Source organism: Acromyrmex echinatior, chromosome 6 (assembly GCF_024713525.1).
Source record: "Acromyrmex echinatior isolate Ae372 chromosome 6, ASM2471352v2, whole genome shotgun sequence".
Lineage (NCBI taxonomy): Eukaryota > Metazoa > Arthropoda > Insecta > Hymenoptera > Formicidae > Acromyrmex > Acromyrmex echinatior.
In genome coordinates, this window is record NC_141857.1 from 16,130,867 (window position 1) to 16,153,497 (window position 22,631).

The 22,631-nt window shown below is 33.5% G+C and overlaps 1 pseudogene across 1 annotated transcript in view; it reads left to right on the plus strand.

Annotated features, from left to right (window-relative positions):
* LOC105144016 (uncharacterized) overlaps positions 1-22,631 on the plus strand; it is a 94,248-nt pseudogene that overhangs the window by 36,917 nt on the left and 34,700 nt on the right. The window contains exon 6 of the transcript XR_015545288.1: positions 5,571-5,712. The product of XR_015545288.1 is annotated as an uncharacterized LOC105144016 (transcript). The remainder of the gene's footprint in view (positions 1-5,570; positions 5,713-22,631) is intronic.

Sequence of the window (22,631 nt, forward strand, 5' to 3'; positions counted from 1 at the left end):
ACGTTCATAGAGGCGGTCTGCAAAAACTCAGTGTGGTCTCTGGCGTTAGGTGCGAGATCAGAATGTTGAGGATCCTATGTTCAATCCTGCTTTTTCCTTTTTTTCTTAATTTTTTTTTTTAACAAATAACGTTATTAATGAACATATTACTCCAAATATATTTTTATAAAATTATAGAAATTATATGTGTACTTCAGTGTGCTCAGAACTAGTTACACATTTCGAGCCAATTTCTGAAGTGCTGCCTATTTTTCCTTTACACCAGCTCGACAGTCGACGGTTGAACCGCTGGATCGCGCGCGGATGTGCATCTCAAGAGCGTCACAGTATAAGAAACATGCTGCTATCATACCTTCCAACATGAAAATTATCATGACAACATTTTAGCATGAAAATTATCATAAAAATATTTTCCTTCTTACATAATTGTTATTTTCTTAATAATAGTGATTGAACATCATATTAATATGTATATACATTTTACTAAATATTATGTACTTTTAAAATATTTACTTTATTATTTTTATACATTACATTGATACATTCGGTTTTCTTTCAAAGAGCTACTGACCACGCTTATGTACCACAAAATGTAATATCTTTTAATATAGAATACTGATAATATCAATTTAAGATTAATAAGAGTCGATACAGAACGAGATGCGTAATTTTAAACTGGAATGACTCAACTTCAATAACTCCGTGATGTCTTCTTTATTCAACATGTGAATAAAGAAGACCTCACAGAAGACTAAGGAAAGTAAAGGATTGATAATTTGCTAGAAGGTACGGAGTATATTTCTTAGTATTAGCAACGCTCCTGAGATACACATCCGCGCGCGATCCGGTGCAGCTCAGCCGTCGAGCATTGAGCGGCGGCGATGGGGGGGAAAGAAGGCGATGCTTCAAAAGTCGACCCAAAATTTAACATGTATTCCAATAATTATAATTAGGAAGAATACCAAATCACTTTAATAGATAAATAAAAAATTATTTGTATATTGCATATAAAGGCACACTTTTTGATTTGTTAATTATAAAATTATATTGACATCATCCTTATAATTATATTAATCATCCTTATAATTATATTAATCGCACTTTTGCGATTTGATTGATTATCAGAATTTTCATTCGGATGAGAATTATAAAAAAAACATTTCACAGAAAGTACTGATCGACGTAACATTATTACAGAAACATAATTTTTTTTTGGATTTTTTCTAAAGGTAAATTAAAATGTTTAGAAATACACATATAATTTCAATAATTAAATAAAAATATATTTAGCCTGTAATATGTGTTTGTTAACAATATCATTTATTAAAAAAAAAAATTATGGAAAAAGAAAAAAGGAATTGATCATGAGATCTCTAACATTCAGATCTTACGCGTGAGACCACGCCGAGGTCTTGCAAATCATTTCTATGAACGTGGTATATACCGCTCATGGAAAATCATAGAAATATCAATATCCCGTTTATTATCGTGTTTTGAAATTATTTTTGCTATTATACATAAATTGGAGAGATATAGGATTAGCCTAATTTATTAAAACTTATATGTTATCTATAATGTTCCTTCTCCTCTTAATTATACACATTGAGCGGCCGAAATTTTCCAGAAAGCATTTTCAGTCACTAGAAACAAGCGACCGTAGAGAGATGGGGGGGAGGAGAGGAGAGGAGAGGAGAGAGAGGAGAGGAGGGAGAGGAGAAAGAGAGAGAGAGAGAGAGAGAGAGAGAGACTCTGAAGGATAGACTCGCTGTTTCGTTCGACGAACCCTGCTCGGCATGCGGAGTCTCACCGATTACAATCGGAGTTTCTATCCTTTTTTGTTTTTTCTCTGTCTCACTCTGTCGTACTTCTGTTTCAATAATTCGTTCTGCAATTCAAGAATGTGATTTCTAACGATTCTGGCATCATCGTTGATGCAGCAAGGACGCACGATTCCTTCTTTAAATCACGATCCTGATATATATTTCTATATATACAAAAATATATTATTATGGCGTTTCCCCGGCTGATAATATATTGCTGGTTTATTTACAATGGTTCAATCCATTTCTATAGTTAAATAGTGATACTATTTCGTTTGCGCGCGACCGATAGGAGGAATGGCGCTTCTTGCTAAGACTCGACATCCGAGTCGAGTCAAAAATGTGCTGTATACAATAATTTCAGACCTTGCATAAGTAGCTGGCGATTTACAGAAAACCTCAAAGAACAATACTATGCTTGCAGAAATGAGTTACGAGCTTCAGTATAAGAGCAAAGAGTATTCGAAAATTTCATTTATATGCTATGTCTACTACGAGATTGCCGCTTGTCGTTCCGACATCCGAGCAGAAAGGAAACTCAACCGAAACACACATCGCGTTCCGAACCTTGATATATGCATGTGTAAATAATTCTGTAATAAAGTTAGACATGTGTTGTATATATGTACACGCACACACACACGCGTGCGCGCCTACACGCATACATACGCACACGCGTGTGTATTTGTGCTTATATATTATATATATATATATATACATACATACATATACATATATATATATTTATATATATATATTTATATATATACATATATATATATATACCTATATATATATATATATATGTTGTTTTATATATATGCATCAATAATTTATTAAATAAAATGTATGTAAAAGACAGAACAGTGCAATTAAAATAATTATCTTTATTTGTATTCATATGTAAATAATATGGTATGTTTCTTGTTTAGGAAGAAATTATTTCAACAAAATTGAAATAACTAATATCATATTTATTTTATTATTTTTCCTCTCAAAAGAAAAAACTTTGACCAGGGCACGTTTATTAATATGGGCCTGAGTAGGTCGATAATTCAGATCATTTCTATGGTTCAGCGACGCACTTTTCATGACAGCGCCGCTGTCGGAATATCGCGGAACTAAAATACTGCTCAGTTTCATGGCTTCACGTCAATTTCACTCGTAATATACAAACGAAATTTTTGTACACGCCTTTCTCTTATACTAAAACTCCTACCGCGTTTCTAAAAGCATAAAATTGTTCGTTTAGGTTTTCCGCAATTCGCCAGCTACTTTTTATGAACGTGCAAGATCTGAAACTCTTATATGCAACACATATTGTGATGTGTTGACTACAGAAGCCGATAACAAAACTGTAAGTCTTTAATTTTCTTTCGTTTTTCGTATTCAAATGTAGCTTCCGATTTGCGTTGTTGTCGATACTTTAATTGTGGAGAAGGATTTTTCAATCCATAAACACAGTTACGAGAAAGGCGTTTTTAAAATTTAATGATAAAACAGGACACCAGCATCCCCTTAACTACGTAAGTATGTACGTATATACGTACGTATACATGTACATATTGTATGTACGAATGAATGTACGTATGAATTTTTTTAACATTACTGTTCAAAAGTTAATAATTAATACTAATATAACAATTGAGCAATCCGTTACAAACATCTGAACCTTAATCAAGTCATCAATACAAATATAGATAAAATATGATGTTACAAACTATAAGATATAATTCGGCAATAATTGTTATTTTGTTTATTTGATCCCTGCAATTGTTTTTTTCACGTGGATCTTTGAAATCTTCCTGATTGTAGAACTGTTGTTACAATACGCGTTGTATATAATGCAAAATGGTCCTAACTTGATACATGTCTGTATGTACATGAAGCCGTCAACTGTGTTTTTTATGTTAGAAACATTGCGTCATTGGATCACATATATTCTGAACTGTGTCAATATGATACGTACATACATACGTTTATACGAATATATATCAACAATTTATGATTACTATACGCAAAAATTGTATTAATAATAAATGTGGTGCATTAAAAGATTTTATGAAGTTTATAATGAAACTTTAATCATGGAGTATGAATTATTAGGTGTTGGAATTAATTCGTAGCGTTTTTAATGAAAGAATGTTATTTATTTCACATGAGCATTAAAAAATACATTAATGAAAGTACTTCCCATCACTTGTAAAACGCTACGAATTAATTCCAACACCTAATAGTAATGTGTGTTTCAGATGAAATTGTATATACTGCGTTACATTTAAAATAAGAAACAAATTAATGTTTTATAAACAAAATGTATAATATGATACTTAAATATATTATTGAATTTTTAAAATTATTTTTAATTTAAATATATTATTAAATTTTTAAAATTATTTTCAGTCTCCTTTTTCCTTATCTCTATTTAGCATGAATGTAATTTTGATACTTTGCGACGTTGCCAAATAGTGCGTATAATAATATACTAGATGGGGTGAAAAGTAACCTCCTTGACCGCCAGAATGCGCCACTACTGCAAAAAAGTTTATGGTGCCTTGTAGTCCGTTCATATTTAGGCAGACATGCCAAGTAGCAGTGCGATACTGCCCTTAGTTTTGTTTTGAGAGCTGATTGTTGTTGACGTGTTTGCGAAAACGATTTTCGTTCTCTCATAAAACATTATTTTTTGAGAGGCAAAACGGCGAAGGAAACAAAAGAAAAGTTGGATAAATATTATGTGGCTAATACTCCGTCAGATTACACCGTCAAATATTGGTTTCGAGAGTTTCGTGGTGGCCGCAACTTCACTACCGATGAAGTCCGCAGCGGCAGGCCCTCCGATGCGGTTACCGAGGAAAATGTCAAAAAAATATATGAAATGGTGTTGGCTGACCGGAAAGTGAAGGTGCGCGAGCTAGCAGATGCTACAAAGATTAGTACTGAGCGAACACGCCATATTTTGGGCGAGATTCTGCATAAGAAAAAAATTTTTTTCATTCCCAAGGAGGTTACTTTTCACCCCACCTAGTATGTCCTACCCGTAGGGTACATGTATTTATAGTCCTATACTCGCCATAGTATTCGCGTTCAGCGGTTTAGAATTATATATGATAAGAAAGCATACAATTTTTCCTCAAATAAGTTAATCAAATTATTAAAATAAAAATTGAATAATAAGAAATTATAATTCTAATCTCTATCTTTCTGAGTTTCCTCCATAATCCTAAAATGTTTTTTTCGTTTCCTTCTATAACATCATCTGTTTATCACGTAACTTTGAAACCTACACCTATTTTCTCTTACCGCGAGTGGAAAAGAATCTTCTTTCTCTATAGTTATTTAAAATTAATAATAATATAATAGCTGTTCAATAGTATGACATAGTACAAGTGTTTGATAGCTACTCAATAATATTGTAGTTTATAATGGTTTAATAATTAAGAACGCTCAGCGTTGCTAACTCTTAACGCTTGATAATTAGGAAGGTACGGCTCACCGAGCGCACGGCGCGCGGACCTCTAAGCTCGAACGGCGCGACGCGCCGTACATTCAGTGAGCCGTACCTTCGACAATAGTAGGTTGGACGGACGCGCGTATTCGGCTATTTTTAAACGTTAATATCTCGTTAATTATTGCAAAATAATAGAGGACTTTTCTCAGTTTAGTCCGCTCTACCTGTTCGTGACGAATGGGGCCGTATATTCATGCCACCCTGTATATACATATATTATATATAACTTTTTTTTGCAGAGCATCTTCTTGTAATAAATTCCGCCATACACCTCGTATATTAGGAAGAAGATTTACACTGATTCCTACAGCTTATAAATACCTGGATATCGGAATCGTCATGGGACCTGAGTCTTTTGTGGAAATTGTAATTGGCGACAAGGTAATAACATAATCTTGCCTCGTGCAATGTGGCATGCTTTTATCGGAAGACGCGCGGATATTGAGCGATTCGTGCAATCAATCGCACCTTCATTATTATCGGTCCAAGATCTAGTGATAGAAATCGTAAAAATTCATGATGTGAATGTAGTCAAATTAACACTGCTCGAAAAATGTCTGTATATGAAGTCGTCAACCGTGCTCTTTATGTTCGAACTCAAACATTGCGTCGAGAACGTATACTCTGAGCTGTGCCAGTATCGTCAATAAAAATTTTAGAAACGAAGAACAAAATAAATTAAGGGACCTATTCTATAACACTTAATAACTATAACTATAGCATTCCAGTCGTTAAGAATTACAGAATAGGCTCCTAAGATCTCTTTAAAATGATGCCAATTAAGCATCAAATTATTTATTAAATTATCCGAGACCGAGATAAAGCGAAAGCGTTAATACGAAAATCTGAGCGTTTGAACTACAGTTTGACTTACGCGTATCTCCGATTATAAGTCGAACGCGGCGGTTTTCTGGCAGGCGATTGTACTTTTTGCGGAACGTTTACTTTAACCGAAAAAATGAAGAAGAGTTTATTTGACCGAAAAAAGGTGAAGAAGCGAGAATCGCAGATCGATTCGGCCTTTTATTCCCTTGATAGAACAAAGGCTTCCTTTTTTAATCGCCTATGAGATTCTAGAAAATTATAAAAATTGAGGTGATCCCCCATGATTCGGGTCGTGATTGGCAATTCTCGGCCGCGATGACCAAGCGATACGTTATTGCTATGCGCGCCCGCCAAATCAGGAATCCTGATTGGGGTGTCGATGTGTTACACGTTTCGCGTCACGCGTGATTAATCTGACGCGTAATTTGCTCGTTGTTCTTCTGGCGTGTTGGACACTGAAACGGAAGGTTCTCTTTCTTGGTCCCAAAAACATTGCACGAGTGTAGTTAGCTCGTGGTCCGCGGTGCATTGAAAGGAGTGGTGTGGAGTCACTGATAAATACTCGCCGCAGCCTTCCGAGAGAATCCATCCAAGCAGAGTGCACTGAGCGACGGGAGTGTACGAATCGCTTTCGAAGGCCCTCTTGTAAAATGATAGAGCACACTTCCGCGCCAAGTAACAGCTCGATGAAATCGGCGGCCGAGAATTGCGGATCAGCCAGTTGAAGACCTTCAATGTGAGGCCATGTAGTCTTGTACGTCGTAGCTACTCCTTGATACAGCGAAAGACGTGGCAGGATAAAGGCAACAGCCGTAACTCGAACTCCATTGATCTTGGAGGTGAGACTGAGAGACACTTTCCCGCGACAGAAACCCGAGGATGAGCCACCGATTCTGAAAATTGAGATTGTCGCGCGGCAGGCGTAAGCACTGAAATAGTATCTCGGAGATCAAGGACACTTCCGATCCTTGATCGATTAAGACTCTAACCGGGTGTGGATTCCCGTGGCGATCATCGACAGTAATTCTCGCGGTAGCGAGCAGAATAGCCTTGCATTTGTCGTCTTGGCGTACAGCGGTCAACACGCTCACGTCGGCGGACTTCGTAATGACGTACGCTTCGTGAAGGAGCGTGTGATGTCTCGCCTTACATGTAAAGCACGTCTTCGGTGATTGGCACTTTGCGATTGGAACCGAGACAGTTGTAACACAACCGGTGTATTTCATTGACGGACTTTCGTTCGGATGCGGATTTTGCCTTGAATTGTTCGCACATCATTACGTTATGTCTACCCTTACATAGAACACAGCCGGGAGAGTCGGCTACACGTTTAGCGACGTGCGATTTCGCGATTCGCGATGGATCTCCGAAGACCTTTGTGGCCTTTGGTTTTGCGGCCTTGAGAGTCAGAGTTCGCTTGGTAATAAAATCCATCAAGATATGATCTGGCAAGTCAATCGCTCGTGTGAGATTCCCACTCGAGACGAGTCTTCGGGTCGAAGAGCTCGATGATGAAATGATTGAAGAAGTCAAAGCCATATGAATTAATTGGTCTTCTTATGCTTTCTTGATCGTTCACGGCACTGATCGCGGCATTGTAAATGTGGCTAAGTTCCTCAGCGGTATCGCTTTTCATCTTTTGCACTGCGGTGAACGTGCAAAAATTGGAGCCCAAACACAACTCTTTTTTGTTCTCGTAATGCTTGCACAACAGCGTCCACGCATGAGAATAATTATCTCTTATGGCTAACGGACATATTAATGCTTCAGCGGATCTTTTTAGGCAATGCTTTAAGTGATGGAACTTCTCTACGTTTGAGATAGACGGATTATTACCGACGATGGAATATGTTTCGAAATGACGGCCAGTCTTCAAACACGCCCGAAAATGATCGGATTTTCAGACGCGGCAGTGCCGATTTGGTAGAAAAATCGTTTCCCGATTCATTCGGAGGAACGATATTTGACTTCTTAGCCTTGAGCTTTGTCAGGTAATCGTTCAAGAGGCTACTGTTGCACGTAAGTATTTTCAGCGGAATCGGCGAATTGAGACGTACTGTACTCACTTCCATCGTAGGCTTCCTTATAACATGCTCGAATAAACTCATGCTGTTTCTCGAACAGTTGATCGAGAAGTGCTAAGCGAGCGTGGAGAGTGATGTTCCCCATCTTCTTTAAATTGGTCACTGATCTGGCCATGCGTGGATGTCATTTTGAGCGGTTAGCAAGGTATTTATTTCGTCACTCATGATTTTACTTACTTACATTCTCTTTTTGTTCTTTTAGATATAACGCGCACTGAATGCGATGGTACTTCCGAACGAGCAATAAAATCGGCGAAGGCGAATCCGGTTCGAAGGATCAGCAATGTTCGAAAGCGAGATAAAGCGAAAGCGTTAAAACGAAAATCTGAGCGTTTGAACTACGTTTGACTATGCGAATCTTCGATTATAAGTCGAATGTGGTGATTTTCTGGCGGCGGAGCGTCTCACAGGCGATTGTACTTTTTACGGAACATTCACTTTAACCGAAAAAGGAGAAGAGTTTACTTGACCGAAAAAAGGCGAAGAAGCGAGAATCGCAGATCAATTCGGCTTTTTATTCCTTTGATAGAACAAAGGGAAGCTTTCTTTTTTATCGCCTATGAGATTCTAGAAAATTATAAAAATTGAGGTGACCCCACCCATGATTCGGGATGCGATTGGTAATTCTTGGCCGCGACGGCCAAGCGGTACGTTATTGCCATGCGCGCCTGTCAAATCAGGAATCCTGATTGGGGTGTCGGTGTGTTACGCGTTTCACGTCACGCGAGCGCGCTGACCAATCTGACTTCGATTGCCGTTTTGGCAGTTGGGATTTGTGTAAGTACGATATGGGTTGATTATCTTTTTTGCCCTTATTGACGAGGTGATTGTCAAGTTTGTGTTTTTTGGAAGCTTTTAGAAACGTTTGAAATTTTTCTAGAAGCTTCCAATCCGCCTGTCGTATGTACACCGAATCTACAAAAATTGATTTTTAGGATACATCTCGAACATTATTAAATTGTCAATTTAATTTATAATATTACTAAAATAGTTCAGTTGACTGTGTGTTTCTAAATCTGGAAAACCAATTTGGTTCGCAATTCAAGAGACCGCAAATGTGATACATAAATTCTGTTTGTGTGTTTGTGACGCAGGTGTGTTTGTGTCACCTTGGGTTTGGGGAGACACTATTCGCGCTATGGACACAAACGCTACCAACGCTGTCTTGAAGCCAATAACGCGATAGCGTTAGCATGCTCCTTGAACGATCCTAGCGTAGCGTTGGTAGCGTTTAACCAGAAAGATATATTCGTCAAGATTAAGTTAATGTAGGAGATTCTGTTTTCAATCACCAACTAAACTTTTCTCTATAATTAAAATTTTTAAGATTTTGTAAAGTATTTGTAACGTAAATTTTTAATTTTCTCGCAGTGAATAACAGAACGTAATCTCAATTGCAATCTCTATGATAGCTTGTCGATAGAAGTGAACAATATAAACTAGATCAAAAAATTAATAGTTACACTAAGTTAAATTAATCAGATAAAAGGAAGAATCCTTGAGCACTTTCCGTTATCGATTTCAGAAGAAGAAGCACATATCTAATAAGAACCTACATCTAATAAGGACCTTAAGTATCTTCAACGGAATATTCTGTTATTATACTGCAATAATAACTTTTTTCCGTACACAGGAACTAAAAATTACCAGTAACAAGATACCTCTGACTTTTATATTTATAATGAAATCAAATATACAAGTTGAACGTCGCAAAAACTTTGGACAGTTAAAGATGATACACAAGCAAGAATTACGTTCACTCCAGTCTAGTGGCAAGCCATCAGCAGAGATTAAAATTGATATTGCATTCATTATGATAAAATTTGAAATTCACACATTACGTACGTTTACTCTACGAAATTCTAAGAGAGAAAAGTTTGGTGCCACTCGAGAATAGAATCCCCTCAAACATTAATCTAACTTTGACAAATGTTAAACGTTACTAACGCTACCAATACACTACCTCGGAAGGAATAGTGTTGATAGCGCGCAGTTGTGATGTAACACGCTACCATTAGTGATGTCATGATCGTGTTTACTAGCGCTATCTGAAGTTTCGTGAACAATTTTTAGCGCTAAATAGCGCGAATAGCGTCTCCCTGAACGCACCCCTTGTATGGAAGACGGCGTATAATAGTGACGACTCTTTTTATTGTAATAATTTAAACTTTATTGTTGAGTCAAATTAAGATTTGTTCGAAGCGGGCGGTAGGCAATGCTCGTAACCCGATAATTGATGCGTTCAGTTAGATGCGTGCACGTAACTCGTACGACGTGAATAATTTCTTGCAGCCGTTAAAGATTGCGAGCAGCAATGAGACCGGCAAAACTCAAATAATTCTCGCGCACCGAATAGGTGCTCGCGTACCTCATGGTACGCGTACATCGATAACGTTACGTGACAGAATACAGCGTTGATACACAATGAAACTTTAGTGTGGTTCGCACTCAATATTCGGGATAAGATTCGTTAAGCACGAATCTCGATCAATGATCCGTATTGATCGGGATCGGAAAGCGAACTAAACTTTCCGGCAGAACGTGCGCGATAGTCTTTTCGAGTATCGCGCAAGAGGGGTTGCGTGCCATCTGAGACAGATAGCGTGAATAGAACAGGAGCGAAATACACTCATGTTTTGGACGAAATGTCGGCCGCAGGCGTGATTGAACGGGGACGGCTCGATGTCTCTAAGCTGTTTATTTACTATCCCCGAGAATACAATTTTGAAATAACTGATGATTCCGGAACAAATTCATATGGAATTATTTAAAGCACTTAAGATCTTGTTTCGATCTTTGATAGCTTTATTTCTTACTTAATTAAATATTTTAATTGTGTTTCAGTATCTCTTTTTGGATTTAAAAAAAGAAGAGTTTCTAAAATTAAATGGTCTGATCGAATACAGCGGTTTTGTCTTCATTTCCTACCGCCATAGAAAATATAAAGTTGTCATCGTTTCGATATCCATCAAGCAAAACTGAAATATCCAATATTAAAGAATCGAACAGTCGCACAAATAAAAGTTTGGATACCAGATAAAAGTACACAAATGATTTTAACTGTTGTGATATTATAACTGAAACGATTGTGAAAAAGATAACTGGACGAAAATGTCTTTAAAAATAAAAAGTATAATGAACTTTTGTTTTATCTGCTTTTAATTTAGAAATAAAATCTAATAGTGGTAATCTAGTTTCTTTTCAACGAGTAGTAATACTATTATAATATAAATTAAAGCCACTTTAAATAAAATTTTAGTTTTTGTATTTCGTATGTATTAGTGTTTGGCTCTATTTCGCGGTGATATTACGTTCCGTTATTTATTATATAAGCACCAATATTACTTTTTTCATTAATAATGACTTCGTATTATCAATCAAAAACAAAATATTCATTTTCGTCTTATATATTGTATTACATTTGTTTTCAATTTTTAATTTTTTACAAAATGTACGCTATATTATGTAAGCTAATTTACAGTACTCATTAACCTTATAATTTTGAAAAAATTCCGTATACAATACCATTTTATTTCTATATACATTTTTTAAATAGCATGTATTTTTCGCATATATTTAAAATATTTTTGTTTTTACTATAAATTTGCTACATATATACAAAGGGAGTATATATATATATATATATATATATATATATATATAAAATGTGTGTGTGTGTGTGTGTGTGCGTGTGTGTGTGTGTGTATTATACACGTTTGTATACAATGTCTTCAGTTTTCATCCAGTGATTAAGTTTTTTTGTATTCAAACAAAGAATTTTAGCAAATAAGGTTTGATGTACTATGATTATATACATAATATACTTTTAATGTGCGAAAAAATTTTTTAAATAGAAATCTTGTACGCTAGATCTCAATTAAATAAAGATTCTCCAACTGAGCAACACAATAAAATTATTTATTGGTCATAAATCTTTGGTGCAGTGTATATATAATTATAGTATAGTATTAAAAATATAATTATAAGTTGCATTTGTGAAATATACAGAGTCGCATTATATTAGGTGTACAAAAAAGTTCTGAGCTTTAGATTTGATACAACCGAAATAACAATTTAAATTTTATATATCTTCCCGCCCTTTTGCGGTTTTAAAGCGTTAACATTTGGCCTTCTAAAATGCCATACGGTTTGGCGTTTGATGCACATAACCTCAAAAATCAGTAGTGTTCACGATGGCAATAACAAAAGAGCATATTCGATTTTCCATCCACTTCGCGTTTCATCTGAAGAAAAATGCTGCTGAAGCCACTGCAATGATTTGTGCTGCATATGGAGAGAACGCTGTAAGTCATGCTACATGTAAAAGACGGTATCAAAAGTTTCGCCAAGGAGATTTCAGTCTTAAAGATGAATCGCGTGCTGGACGCCCTGAAAAGATTGAAACGGACGAATTGCAAGCACTGCTGGATATAAACTCTGCGCAAACTGAAAAGGAGCTTGCAGAACAGCTTGGCGTTACGCAGCAAGCCATTTCCGTACGATTACATACGATGGGAAAGGTTCAGAAGGAAGGCAGATGGGTTCCGCATGAATTGTCCGAAGACAACAAAAATCGACGGCGTGACACTGCACTCACTTTACTTTCAAAGTTCCGGAAAAAAGATTTTCTGCACAAAATCATTACAGGCGATGAAAAGTGGATTCTTTATGATAACTCTAAACGTAGAAAATCATGGGTTGATCCTGGTCAACCTTCGACATCGACGCCAAAGCCCAATATCCACGCCAAGAAGGTTTTGCTCTGGTGGGATTGAAAGGGTGTGTTGTACTACGAGTTGTTACAATCGGATGAAACAGTCACGGCAGACCGCTACCAACAACAATTGACCAATTTGAGCGATGCATTAGAAGAAAAGAGACCATTTACTGGCCAAGGACGTCGTAAAGTGATCTTGCTTCATGACAATGCTCGACCTCATGTTGCGAAATCGACTCAGGATCATATCTTTGCGTTAGGCTGGGAACTTCTTCCGCACGCGGCGTATAGCCCAGACATGGCGCCTTCCGATTACTACCTATTCCGGTCGCTGCAGCATCATTTGGCTGATACACATTTCATGAGATTAGAAGAGATACGAAAATGCATTGATGACTATCGCTTCGAAGCCGGTGAGTTTCTATCGTCAAGGAATTCGCAAGCTTCCCGAAATATGGCAAAAGGTCGTTGATGCAAACGGAGAATATTTCGCTGATTAATATTTTTTCGTTTGTTTTTGAATAAAGATTGAATTTTACAAAAAAAAGCTCAGAACTTTTTTGTACACCTAATATAATTTGTGAAATCTTAAAAAACCTTAAAGTTTTGCTACAAATATTCTCTTTTTATATTGTATTATAATTATATCTTTTAGAAATCACTTCCCGCAATGATTCGTCTATATATAACAAATAAATTATTCAAGAGTCTCCTACATAATTTACTTTCCGATCGTACAAAGAACATCAATTGTCTATAATATTCTCGTTGCATGTTGACTTCAAACAGTAGCGAGAACGAACAGCATCTTTAAGAATTGAGACAGCGACGAATTACTGCTTCCGAAATGATAATGAATACGATCTTTATGATTCTAGCGAAATGAAAATAAACAGAATTCTAAAGAATATCGCGGCGTGTATTGAAGCATAGGCACGATCTTCATAATACTCATAATGAATTACTTTCTAAACGAAAACAAACAGTATTCCTAAAACCTTGCGAGTTGCTTATGAAATGAAAGCGAATAACGTCTAGATATTTTAAAACGTTAAATTATAGGAAGTCTAAAATTGTATTGTATTTTAAATTAATATTTAATTAGAAGGCAATCTTTTTCAAACAACGTCTACGTTATTGGAAAACTGTAGAAATAAAAAGCAGTTAGAAAGCTTTCTTTATAATAGTGCAATTTATTCGAACGCTATATCTGAAATAACAAAGTCTGCGGAGACAGATTTCTGCTATCATTTTTTATTACAGAAAGGCAACAAATTGTACATAGAATTTGTATTATCTGACATTGTCAGTAAATTGCTGAAATATGACAAAGCTTGCTAGACATGCCATGTTAGCAGATTATCAGAAATCGAACAAAGACCTGCATAACCTGATGGCAGATTCAGATCAGATTGAGAGCAGAAACTGATTCAAGCAGAACTTGTTCGATTCTTGCTACCAATCTGCTGGCATAGTCTGACAAGATTCGTAGATAAATCCATAGTGCAAACAGATGGTTTTGTAGTAAAAATCTGATAAAGTTTGCTGTCAATTTGGCTCCAAATTGCTAACATTCTGCTATATTAATTTAATCCTATATTAATAAATAATAATATATATCCTAAAAAATATATAAAGATTATTACAGCTATTATGTGCGGGAATAGTCGCACGCGCGCCTATTTTTACGAATTCTTAATGGTTCTTTTTGTGATTTGCTTTATGCATAGCTCGAACTAGACATAAGATACCTTAAAGACATTTTAAGATGATTTTGTGCATACTTGTATACACATTTTCTAAAAATTGGGCAAAAGTTATTCCATTTAATGTACATTTCGACAATTCATTGACAGTTCATGGTCATATATATATATAAAATATCGCTCTCATAGAAACGTGTTTTATTATGTTTAATGTATTAAAAAAATCTGACACATAGCTGTACACGTATAGCTGTAAATATACATATAAATTCGATAATTATCATCAAACTATCTTTACTCAACTATCTTTACTAATTTATCTAAAAATTAGTGACAAATCAGACAGATTAATCTGTCATCATTAATGATTAGATAATATCTTATATCTATTGGCAGTTTTGTCGACAGCGTATACTAAAAAAGTATAAAGGCGGTTATGACAGTCGTAAAAACTGCCTCTATATTTTTTTTAACATATATTTAGTTTATATATATATAATTATATAATGGCAGTTTTGACTACAATAAAACTTGCCTTTATATACTTTTTATATACATTTAAATATCAAAACTGCTTTTATATTATTTTTTATATACCGCACCGTCAAAACAGCCTAACATCTCAATAACACATTGCGCTTACAAAGCGCTAAGAAAACGTTAAAAAAGCACATATTAATTTTAGCGCTTTTTAAGCGCTGATGTGTTACTTGGAATGAGTTTATATGCATAAAAATTAGCAAAGACTACAAAGGTTAAAAGAATTAAAATTTTTCAATAGAATATCAAGAGTAATGATCCTAACGCTTTGCCGGTGTGACAACTGATTTTCCAATAAAAATTCAATTTGCATTCATAATTATAAACCGTTTGGGTACTTAAAGAACTTGATCATAATTTTTCTGCTAGAAAAATAACAAATAAATATGAGCTAATTTACAAACTATCTTGTCTTTATTGATTGAAAGGTCGTTAGTTTATATTGTAGTATATACAGATAGCCAAATGCAGTGTATTTGCTGACGTGTTCCAACAACCAATTTCGACAAACTCAGGACAAAGTAAAACAGCATTATGTCTGTCGCGTTGAATTCAATGGAATTCGAATTCTTGCGAGATGGCAATATGTCAGCATAAATATCTTCGACAACAACTCGTGTTGTCATATTGTTAGTATTTTGTTAGCAACGAACTCAAGATGAAACGATTAATTATTCGTTGCTAACATGTTGTCATGTTGCTAACAACATTATGTATCATCATTGCTCACAGTTTGTTCTAGAAATTTCGACAACTGATTACATATATAAGCAGTCATATTGTTATATTCATAATGTATTCTTTGATGTCAGCAAATGTACAACAAATATTTAACAACATGCAATTAATTTGCACAATATGCTATATATACGCTTGGCTATCTGGGATATTGTCATGATCTTACGCAACAGAATATCAGACAAATGGTAATCCATGATATGGAGTGGCAGGAGTGCCAAAAATTTGCTTTCGATATGATATCGAAGTATGGACTTAAAAATGCATTTACGTAAATATTTCTGTATGAAAAAGTAGATTTCACGAATGTTGTCAATAAACAATAGATATAAAGGATATCATGAAATTATAACTTATCAATCGTTTTTATAGTTTTAAGTGTATACAAAAAGTACATATTGAAAAATTATTGGTTTGAAGACGGTTATAAAATCTCACTTATAGCGTAGGAGATTGTAAGATTCTTATATTCATAACTGTAAGAATAAGAATCAGGAAATTATTAGAATATTTATAATCAAATAAACAGTCACGTTCTAATATACGATCACTGGCTTTATTTAATTTAAATTGAAACATGAATTGAAATAATAGAATATCAGACTCGCAAACGTAAATCTTAAGTTAAAATATGTAAAGAAAGTGACGGTGTTCTCGGGAGATACCCGATGTATCTCCATCCGAAAGTTGAGAATGACTCGTGCTATAATGGCCATGCCCTGGTTTTATCGTCGAAATCTCATGCGTCGCGTGTGTGAACGCGGTGACGCTGCGTGCTGTGTTTCGCTTGGAGTATCACTATCGACTGACAGATGTCAGGAGTTGAAGCAACAAAAAAATTTCATTAATTTTCTTACAATATAAAGATAATTTAATGGTAATCGGGGCCGATTATATTATTATATTCATTTAGATCTGTTGTCAGAGACAATTTGCAGATCTGTCCAAATTTGTTGAAACAATTATGGTCATACCCCAGTGAAAAATGATAATGCAATCGGCATCGATTTCATTGTCATTTCTCATTGAGACCTCCACAGATTTAATTCTTTTCTCCCGAGAATACACTTTCCAATACCGATAGTGTAATGAAATGAGTGTCATATCTGATATATGCTTATTCTTCACATATATAAATAAAAATTTTATATAAAAAATTACACATTTCATTTTAATTCATACATATTGTACTTTATTGTAATTTAGATATATAATAATACATAGAGTGGAACACAAATTTATCATTCTACATACTTTAATAGTAAAAGGACAATTTATCAAATAAAATGAATAGGTTGAGCGTTGATTACAATTCACAATATACTAATAGCGAACAGGAAACAATAATAAACTCTCGTTTAAAATAATTATGTGCTTTCTAAGATAGATAGTTTTCCGTCATCTAATGATAGTAAGAGACCTGTTTTACGAATCACTATTTTAGATACCTTGTTTTTGATACCTTTAAATATAAAATTAACACAATGTCATGGCTTATTTCGAGTTATAATTAAATTAACTTTAAATTAATATAATTAACAGACGTTTCGGCTTACAAAGCCTTTTTCAGTGTCGCAACGCAGAAATACAATCTTACATTAATGAATAAAGAATAAAAAATTTAAAAACAATGGTGAAGTGTCAAAATATAAAAAAAAAGAATACAAAAAAATATAAAAAAATTCGAACGTCAATAAGTATTCCGTTAGATGACAAAAAGCTAGGAACATTTGAATACTTCAGTCAACAGTAAATCAATTATGTTCATCGATAAAATAGATTTGCCAAATTCTTCGGTTGAGATCGAGAATTCAGTTTGTCACAGATTTGTATCAAACGATTAGAGAAATTTTTTTTTTCTTTAATTACGAGTATTTTTATAATATTCTGTAGAACAAATACGAGGGCAAGTCAATAAGTTCTTAGAAAATCTGTCAGAGGACTCGCAGTGTCATGTCACTTACTTTTTGACAAGTAGCATCTTTCAGCTGATTACTATCAAATTTTGAGCGGAATTCATCGCGTGATTTCATTTTTGTAGACGATTAAAGCGAACAACCTTTGTATTTTTTGCAAAATAGAAAAAAAACAAGTTTCGTGCAGTGATCAAACATCTACATATGAAACATTTAACGCCAAAAAAAATCAAAGCCGAGTTGGATAATGTTCATAGCACATCTGCACTAGCGTTTGCGACTGTATACAATTGGGTGAATGAATTTAAACGTGGTCGTATATCCACATGTGATGCACCTCGTTTGGGATGTCCAATTGAGGCTGCTACGCCAGAAATCATCGATAAAGTTCACGATATTGTTTTGGCTGATTGACGAGTGAAAGTGCGCGAGCTTGTTGAAGTCACAGGCATATCACATGGCATAATGATTTCAATTTTGCACGAATAATTGGATATGAAAAAGCTATTGGCAAGATGGGTGCTGTGTTTACTCACTGTGGACCGTAAGCGCGACCGTGTGACGATTTCAAAACAATGTTTGGAGATGTTTCAACGTAATCCAGATGAATTTCTGCATCGATTCATTACTGTGGACGAAACATGGATCCATTACTTTACACCCGAGACGAAGGAACAGTCAAAACAATGGACTTTATCGAGTGAACTAGCTCCGAAGAAGGTGAAGACCGTGAACTCGGCCGGAAAGGTGATGACCACAGTTTTTTGGGATGCACGCGGTATAATTTATATCGATTACCTTCCATCGAAGCAAATGATCAATGGCGATTACTACGCAGCCTTATTGGACGTTTCAACAATATTTTAAAGAAGAAACGTCCCCATTGGCGAAAAAGAAAGTGCTCTTCGATCAAGATAATGCACGGGTTCACACCAGTGCCCGGCACTGGCCAAATTGAATTCCGCTACGAATTCTTCCCCATCCAGCATATTCGTCAGATTTAGCCTCCTGCAATTATTTCCTGTTTCCAAACCTGAAGAAATGGTTCGGAGGAAAGAGATTCACCACCAAAGAGCAGCTCATCGCCGAAACAGAGACTTATTTTGAAGGACAAATCATATTATTTGGACTGCTTAAAAAAGTTGGAGAATCATTGGATCAAGTGTATCGAGCTGAAAGGAGAAATAAAAATAAATCGATCAAAAAAAATGTGTTTTACTATGTTTTTCTAAAAATTTATTGATTTGCCCTCGTAATAAACTATATATATGAAAAACAGAATTCCAAAATGTATTTTGTTCAAAATTTTATTTTTTTAGCTAAAGTGGCGTAGTGTTGAAAGACTTATATTATTAAGCTACTCTAAGATGTTCAGAAAGCATTTTTTATCGTTAATTTATATTTAAAAAAATATATAAACATTTTAAAGTGTATTACGATTTTTAACTAAAAAAAAATGCAATAAATTTTGTTTAATATTTTTTGTAATTGTAAATACTGAAAGAAAAGATTGGTTGCTGCAATGATTTAATTGCAATGTCAGTATATGATTTCGATAGGCTAACGCAACTAAAAATTTGCTACAATCAAAAACTGGTTGTTGCAGCCATAAAAATGTAATGCCATATTTTACTATCTAAATTGTTCCAGCAACCAATCTTTTCTTTCAGTGTAATAATTTAGGAATTTTTTAAAATATTTCACATCCTACTGATTGGGATATTGTTATTTTCTATAAAGTGCGTAATTTTATTGTGTGAGGAGTTTCTTTCTTTCTCATTTTCTGAAAATTACAAATTTTGGACAAAACACATTTTGAAAGTCTGCCATTCATACAGGGTGAATCAGAGTCGAACCAACTTTTTACCCTATGAGAAAATTATCGACTTCATATCTAATTAAATTATAATGTGTGCAATCATTTTCTCATAGAGTAAAAAGCTGGTTCAACGACTCTGATTCACTTTGTATAAGGTAATAAGCTCTAAGTATAAAGTAAAATGTGTATGTACATGATAAACAAATTGTTATAAAAATGACTTATACATACATTTCGTCACAAAAGTTTTTGTTGGATTAAAATGTGTTGCTGCTGATTCTAATTCCCTTTTCATCTACTTCGAATGACGCATTTCTTAAGCATATGTTCTAGGCGTAAAGTACGCTTTTAAGTAAAAAATTTAAATGGATCTTATTCGGCTCAGGTACCTTATACGTATATACAAATATCAATGTAAATTGTATTTGACTTCCGTACAAAAGAAGATTTAAATCCAGAGTTGAATGCATTTAATTCTGTTTAATAAGTATATTACAATACAATTGTTTGCGAATTATATCTTATCGTCTTATAATTGTATTACGCACTAACAACCTGAAAGCTCATATATCTATTTTATTTGGATTTATTCTAAGACCCATGAAACTATTATATTAATTTAATTTATTTTAATTACTATATATTTTATTTATTAATTTAAATTGTATTGTATACTTTTTATATTAATTTTTTATAATTGGTTAAAAACAAGTAATTAATTATACTATTCGAGGAAATAGCACACATATTTAAAACTATAATTGCTTTTAATAAAAATATTTGTCACTGTATCCATTAATCTAAAATTACTATTACATGCACGTACAACAGTAGTCAACATAAATTAATAGATATACTGACTAGATACTATTAAAGATCATTAACCCATGACTGATTTTCGCAACCATGAAAAGGGTCCGTAGGGCCCGCTCGGAAGTAATTAAAGAACACTGACATTATCGACAATTTACAATATACAAATTTGTGATTATTAACATAAATATTTGGATAGTACATTATTTAATTCATGATTTTTTTATTATATAAATGCTAAAAATAAGTATACATACTTGTATGTTATAATATTTATATTACTGCAAAATTATAATTTTTTTCTCTATAGTTACTATCTTTATTGATTAAACTCGGCAACATTAAAATTATAGTTTTAAATAAAAATCGAATATTATTGAGTTTTAAATATAGATACTTGTCTATGAAACTAATAAGTTGTAAAATTAGTACTATATTATCAGTACTTCTTACTCTTAATCACTTAAATTTTAATAAACACTCTAATTCTCATAAAAATATCAATCTTTAATAATATTTCGTCGGGGGAAATATAATAATGGATATAGATCATACATTAGCTCTTACTGATGTGTTTGAAATTATATTAAATTATAAAACGATGGGGGAGGTGTTATATACAAACTTACCTTTTTAAAAAAATGGTCAAAAAGGCGCTAAGAGTGTGTGCTCATCCAGTAAAACTTAAATATGATAAAACCTAAATATGATAAAACCTAGATGATACGTATTGAAAATAGTGTACCAAATTAAAAAGTACAATCCAAACTATCTTTATTAAGTGATACTTTTTGTATTTTTATTGAAAGTCTTCCTATTTCAATCTCTCGTCCTAAGAAACTAATAGTAGTTTCAAAAAGTAAAAAATGGTATTATCCTTATTATTTTTAGTTAATTCTAATAATGACACATATCATTTGTATCTTTATCAAAATAATTAATTAAATTTTACCAAATTAAAAAGTGAAACTCAAGACTATCTTTTTATTATCTTTTTATTTACTTAACTTTAATGATATGTGTATATCATGTGTATAAAAAATTTGATATCAACAACAGGCGCCAAGTTAAACTAGTACATTTATTTATTATTTATTTAATTCCAATGATATATCTATTATTTTTATAAAAGAAAAAGATTTGATATCAGCAATGGCGTAAAGTTGAATGAAATTATAAAATTTTTATAAAGTTAAATGCTATAATATGTATATGTATGTGCAAGGAAATAATTCAGACAAGTATGCGATTTAGATTTAGTACAGAATAAATATTAAGTATTTATATGGTATGCGTTATATACTGTAAATTATACAGTGTAACAATTTTACTTGTTAAAATTTATAATAATATAATTTTTTTTAATAAGTAAAATTGTTATTCCATTTGATGTACAGATGTCTTCTTTATTTACAGTCTTGAGAACTCATGAACGTTTCGACTCTCTTTCGAATCTTCTTCAGCAATATTCTTATTCTATATTGGATTTCACGAACGGACAAGATAGAGTCACTCACAGGTTGCTAAAATTTTTTAGATTTATTAAAAGTAAAATTAAAAAGTAAAACCCAAGTGGTACTTTACTATATGAAATGCTATGTATCTTTTAATATTTTCATTGAAAGTCTTTTTATTTCAATTTTTTAAAAAATAATAGTAATAACTTTAATTCTTCTTCAAAAATATTTTCAGTCTTCCTATTCCAACACAAGAAATAATAGCTTTAATTTTCTTCAAACAACATTATAAAAATTATCACTCACAAAATTTACTTGTAAGTATACTTAACAAGTATACTTAACAAGTTACTTGAACGTGTATAGTCGATTTAACAAAATTGTTGTACAAAAAAATGAAATCTAATGTACTTTGTACCCATTCGAGACTCTTATTATCTATTACAAGTGATAATGCGTTATTCAATTTTCGCTAAAAATATTATATCAAAAAATTATGTTACCTCAATTAACTAAAGTGTTATAAAGAATTTAAAGAGGTAACAGAACAAAAAAATTTAATTTAAATAAAAGTAAAAACACTTGGCGCTGCTAAATCGAATATTAAAAGTAATAAAAAAAATATATAATTTAATCAGTGTTGCACTGAATAAAAAAATAAATTTTACTGTTTAACATCTATATT